The following is a 6,734-nucleotide window of genomic DNA, read 5'->3' on the forward strand; positions in this document are numbered from 1 at the left end:
TTTATTTGTTTGAGAGAGTGATCAGGAGAGAGAAAGGGAAAAAGAATCTGAAGTAGGTTCTACACTGAGCTGGAGAGCCAGACACAGGGCTCAATCCCACAACCACAAGATCATGCCCTGATCAGGAACCAAGAGTCAGATACTTAGCCAACTGAGCACCCAGAACCCCAAGAACTTTATCTTTGTATTCACAGCTTGGCTAACTAGTGCAAGAGAACCAGGTTTTGTCCTATCCTGGCTTTTTGTATGCTTTCCTCATTAAGCTTAATCATTTCTAGCTTTTGACTTAAAGTGTGAGACAGGTGATTCTTCCTTTCACTTGTACACTTACAGGTCCTGTGGGGTCATTAATTAGTCCAATTTCAATATTGGTGTGTGTGTGTCAAGGAATACTGAGGCCAGAAGAGAAGGAAAGGGAAGGGGAAACAGCTGGCCAGTGGAGCAGTAGGAACACACAGAGCATTTGGTGATTAGAGTTGCTGTGTTATGTGGGCAGTGTTTATGGTGTCCCAAAATAATAACAATGGCAACATCAAAGATCACAATCACAGATCACCATAACAAATATACTAATAATGAAAAATCTTGAAATTTTGTGAGCATTACCACAATATAATACAGAGGTGAGCAAATGCTGTTGGAAAATGGTACTAATAGACTTGCTTAATGTAAGATTATCACAAACCCTCAATTTAGGAAACATAGTATATGGATAGTGCAGCAAAGCAAAACATAATAAAATGAAAATGAATAAAATTTACCTGTATCACATTTTGTTTATACATTCATCACTTGAAGTTTACTTGTTTTTCTTTTTTCTATTTTTTTACTCTTTTGCATGATGTGTCTATGAAAATGTGTGTTGAAGTTCTTGTGTGAACATATATTTTCAGTTCCTAGAAGTAGAATTTCTGGGTCCTATAGTAACTCTCTATTTATGTTCTTGATGAGTTGCCTAATTTTCCAAGTGGCTGCACATTTTACATATGCACTAGCAGTGTATGAAGGTTTCAAATTCTATATATCACCACTTGTTATTCTGTATAGTAGCACTTGTTATTTTTTATGATATTTATAACCAAGATATATGTACACACACACACACACAAGCAGACACCTATACAAATACATATTATAACTGTCTTACTGGCTGTAAAGTGGTATGTCTTACTGGCTGTAAATTGGTAGTAATGTTCTTGGACATCTTTTCATGTGCTTTTTTTTTCCTTTTGTATATTTTCCTTAAGTCCCTTGTCTATGTTTTGTTGAGTGTTTGTTCTTTTTTATTGTTCAGTTGTAGGAGTTGTTTTATGTGATTTTTACCAGGGTAGTGAAACATTGTATCAAGAAATTAACAAAATTTTTAAAAATTAAAGAAATCCTAAATAAATAACGACAAACTATGTATGGATTGGAGAGTAGACCTGACATTGAATTAGATGGTAATAGTTCCCAAACTAATCCACAGATTCAACATAATCGTTATTAAATTTTCAGCTGCTTTTTTTATGTAAGTGAGCAATTTGATCCTAAAATTCATATGGAATTGCAAGGGACCCTGAATAGCCAAAACAATAGTGAAAAAGGAAGAAAGTTGAAAGAGTCATCTTTTCCAATTTCATAACTTATTATAAAAGTACAATGATAGAGAGAGTGTGGTACTGGCATAGCAATTGACCAATAGCACAAAGGAATAAAACTGAGAGTCCTATAATAACCTATACATTTATGATCAATTGATTTTTAACAAGTGTCCCAAGATTATTGAATGGGGAAATGATAGCCTTTTCAGCAAATCATGTTGTGATAACTATTTTCATGCAAATGTGACTTTAATCTCTACCTGAAACTGTACAGAAACATTAACTCAATAGAAACCAAAGACCTAATCGTCAGATACAAAACTAGAAATTTCTTAGAATAAATGGTAGGTGTACCTCCTTGCAACTTTGGGTTAAGCAATGGTGTTTTAAATATGATACCAAAAGCACATGAAACAAATAAAAACTAAAAAAAAATTGACTTCATCAAAATTAAAAATTCTGTAACCAAAGGACACTGTAAGGAAAATGAAAAAACGACACAAAAAATGAGGAAAATATTCTCAAACAATATCTAATAACGGTCTAATAGTTTTTAAAGAGCTTACTGGAAAGCTCTGGGGGCTTGAATATCATAATATGAACTTATTCCCTTGTAGTTACCTTAGAAAAGAAGGTGCTTAGCAGTGTTGGCTTAAAATAGTAAAATAAATCAGAACACAAACGTGAACTTAGATTGTTTTCTTCTCAGAGTCACATGGATAGGAGTTACGGCATTAAATACCTTAATGATTTTTGCACTTATAATTCTCAGGTGGCATAATATACCCAATATGGAACTCTATATATTTCATATATTTCTTTGTAGGTACCTTTTTTTTTTTAATCTGACTAGATACCAATAGTACTGGCCTTCTTTAAAAATATTGAATATATAAGGGAGTATGTGCAGGAATGGGTAGAATGAAGGTTTAAGGAAGCTACATTTTAGTTTTTAAAATCTTTTTCTATTTATCCCATATAGCCAAATGTTCAACCATTCCTCACAGTTTGTTTTCCTAATATCTATGGAACCATTTCCCAGAGCTTCAGATTCATTGACACTATTGCATTTCAATTCTCAAGTAACTCATTTAGTTTGAAGTATTAGCCATTTAACCTGTCTTCCTGACTTTAACATCCAAAAACCCATCCTCAATAAATTTAACATAATAATCTTAATAAAATAAAAATCTGCTCACATAGGTTTTTATATCAAAAAAGAAAACTCTCATAGGAACCACCGACAACAGAAAATCCTGTAGTCCATGTTTCTATACTTTACTCCAGCTAAGTTAAAAAGACATTTTACGGGGGCACCTGGGTGGCTCACATGGTCAAGCATCTGCCTTCAGCTTAGGTCATGATCTCCTGGTCCTGGCATCCGGCCCAATGTCCTGCTCAGAAGTGAGTTTGTTTTTCCCTCTCCCTCTGCTTTTGCTCATTTTGTCTCTCTCTCTTTCTCTCTCTCTGTCAAAGGAATAAATAAAATCTTTAAAAAAAAGACATTTTAAGGATGAGAATATTGTTTTTGCTATTAAATAAGCCAACCAGGTGTGTGATTGTTACTCACTCCAAATTTTCAGGTCTACTGACATACCAGATAAAGTTCTGTTACATTTTAGAACATATGAGCTATTTGTGACTTGAAGCCTACCTTCTTTTCTTGCTTTGTTGAAAATATTGTGTGACATTTGAAGAACTTCCTAGAGTTCCAATAGTAGTGCATGTTATTATATTGATGTCTGTATACTTATTTAAAATTTTTATAATGAATATCTATTTAAAATCATGTTTTTGAGGAGGTCAGAACCATGTTTTGTAGAGTGAAAGAAATTTCACATTTGTGTTGATAACTCAAGTGAATGCTCATACTTTAGCACAGGACTGTAAATCATAGAGTAGGAGGAAAAGATGAATTGTGGCGACAGGTGTGGTTAAATATTATGAGGTATAAATATTAGATGGACTATTTGAAGAATAGATTAAGTAAGCTTATAAAATGAGTCAAAATTTTTATTTAGTTTTTAGCTAAGGTTTTAAAATTAAATTTCCTCTTCATTTTTTGAAAAAAGAGAAAATCTTTTGGAGTGTATCCTTGAAGGCTTCTTTCACTTGCTGGTTTCTGAGAGCATAAATGAAAGGGTTTAATAAAGGGGCAACTGAGGTGTAAATAACAGTTACACCTTTGGATAAAGTCACCCTTTCCTTTGCTGTTGGTTTTATGTAATTAAAGATACAGCTACCATAAGTAAGGGAGACTACAATCATATGAGAAGAACAAGTAGAAAAAGCCTTTGTTCTTTTCTGAGCAGAGGGGAGTTTTAGAATGGTCTTGATAATGTATGTGTAGGAAAGAATTACTAAAGGCAATATGATCAGGAGTATTCCAATAGCTACAGCAAATGAAAGCAATTCCAGTAAATGAGTGTCAGTACAGGAAAGCTGCAGCACGGGGGAAGTGTCACACATGAAATGATCAATTACTTTGGAAGCACAGAAATCCAGTGTCAATCCCAAGGCCACTGGTGGAAATGTAAGCAGAAAGCCAATTGTCCATGAGCTGAATAGTAGTTGGTAACACACTTTGTTGTTCATAATGATGGGGTAATGGAGGGGTTTGCAGATTGCTACATACCGGTCAAAACACATGGCAGCCAGCAGGTAAAATTCTGTAATTTCTAACAAAAGGAAAAAGAATAACTGAGATACACAACTATTGTAGGAAATTATTTTGTTTTTAGTCATGAGGCTTATCAGGTATCTGGGAATACAGACTGTTGTCAATGAGGCTTCCAAGAAGGAGAAATTTCGGAGGAAAAAATACATGGGAGACTTGAGGCGGGATCTAGCAAGGTAAGAAGGATGATGGTTAAGTTCCCAATCACACTCAACACATAGTTTAGGAAGAAAAATATAAAAATCACAATTTGCAATTGTGGGTCATCAGTCAATCCTAGGAGAATGAACTTGATCTCTCTTGACTGATTCCTCATTTCTGATTTGAATATTATGAAAATAGATATAGGAAAACAACTCCAAAAGTGGAAATAGGAGGAGTTTTTAAGAAGGTACAGACAGAAAAAAAACAAAAAGCAAAAAACCAAAAATAATAGTCAGAAATATAAATAAGTTAAAAAAAATGATCTGATTTCACAAGACAGTTGATACTTAAAACTATAGCATAGATCAAACTAGGAACCTCTAACAGATGATTCCATTTAAACCTTAGTTATGGTAACAAAACTACTTAATTTTTTCTTTTTTCTATTGGAACTTAAAAGATAAATTTTAGCTGGTCAGTTCCAAATGAGCTGATTTCTGTTTCGGTGTTCTAAATAGAACATAAGCTTGACTTTAAATTTATTTTCTATGTATATCTTAAAAATTATTGAAAAAATTCTTGTAACATTTAGAAAATTAATATGTAATATTCTTCAAAAGTTCTTAGCTCATTAAAACACTTAAAAATTTGTAATATATAGAAATAATCACAGTTACATATTTTCTCTATGGTTGAAATATTCTGATATATATTATTATTTTGTTCTGGTGCAGTACTTCTGCATTGTTCCCTTATTTCATTTCACTTAATTATTCTTTTTCTTTGGTTTCAAATGCATCAGTCTTCTCATATCAGTTGCATTTAATCATGAAGCTTTGACTATTGCATCTACATAAAAACAGAAAAGTAAATGACAGTTCAGAAGTCAGTAGATTACCTGATTTTTACGTGTGAGAATGCTTTCATTTATGAGCTAGATATTTATTGCAAATTTTAAGTGACTTACCATATCTCAAATACAGTCATATAATTTCCCCCTTATAGGAATATGGTAGAAATAGTGGTCAAAAATAAAGGATGATGACTATTCTCTCTCAAGAAGGATTCTAAAAACATATGCATTCTCAAAATTATATGCATCTGTTAATTACTTTCACTTCCACTGCTACTCATTAAAATGACAGAATCCAGATATTACATATAATTAGAATCCTCTTTCAGGCTAGGTAAGATTCATTTTCTGTCTTCTTTTCTTATATATTGAAATGAAGCTGAATGCCTCCATAAAAATTCTAAATGGAAATGTAATGCTATAAATGAAAAGACGTTTTGGAAAATCCCTCATATGAAAGGAACCCAAATTTTGTAACAAATAATTCTTGCTTCATATTGTGCACTAACAAAAGGCACAGTTTTATCATTTTTCTCAAAAGACACACAAGGGATTAATTTAAAAAAAAGAAGAAGAAGAAAAGAAAAATAAATGACCTCTGGAGACTCATGTCAGGAATATCAGTTATGTAAGAAACAAAACAAAAACCAAAACAAACAAACAAAGAAAAAAGTAAGGAAAGAAAAACTGAATTGCTATAAGCACAAAACTGATTTTCTTTAACTACAAAACAAAACAGATATGCTCCCAAAGAGAACTAGAAATATTTTAAACTCTATACTTAACACCAAAAGAATTTCAGATATTCCAGTTCCTTGGGACAGTATGATCATTTCTACACATTAAGGTGGTTTATCTCAAAAGGAAACTTTCTCTTGCTTTCTTAGTCAATGTTAGGATTTCACTAACTTCTGACCTATGCCCCAAATTGGAGGTCAATAACAATACTTAAATGTTTTGCTATTTTTTAAATTTTGAAACAATATAAAATATAACAAAAAAAAACCAACAAATAGACAATGAATATCTTTTATTCCTGCACCATTTGATGCTCTGTCAATATAGTAGTATGTGTTTATATCAAAAAAGTATATTCTACTAGCAATACATGCTATAACCATTAGTGTCAGGACATTAACAATGATACATTATCAACATGAAGTTCTCCAATCCTATCTAAGTTTCACCAGTGACTAAAAATTTTCCTTATAGAAAAAATACAATTTAAAAGTACATGTTTATTTTGACCATAATGTTTTATTCTCCTTTAATTTGGAAAACTCCCTAGGCTTTCCTTAATTTCTAAGAATGTTGGTTAATAATTACTTTTTTCTTTTTTCCTTCTTCTATGTTTTCTTCTTTAAATTGACTCTAAGTACATTTTTTAAAAATTTAAATCCAGTGTAGTCTACATATTCTGTTATATTAGTTTTAGATGTACAATACAGTGATACATCAATTCTATACATTACTCAGT

The 6,734-nt window shown here is 32.1% G+C and overlaps 1 pseudogene; it reads right to left on the reverse strand.

Annotated features, from left to right (window-relative positions):
* Nucleotides 1-3,638: 3,638 nt before the first annotated feature.
* On the reverse strand, nucleotides 3,639-4,579 carry LOC125107360 (olfactory receptor 6C6-like; annotated as a pseudogene).
* Between the last annotated feature and the right edge of the window lie 2,155 nt (nucleotides 4,580-6,734).

This window comes from Lutra lutra, chromosome 8 (genome assembly GCF_902655055.1).
Source record: "Lutra lutra chromosome 8, mLutLut1.2, whole genome shotgun sequence".
Classification (NCBI taxonomy): domain Eukaryota; kingdom Metazoa; phylum Chordata; class Mammalia; order Carnivora; family Mustelidae; genus Lutra; species Lutra lutra.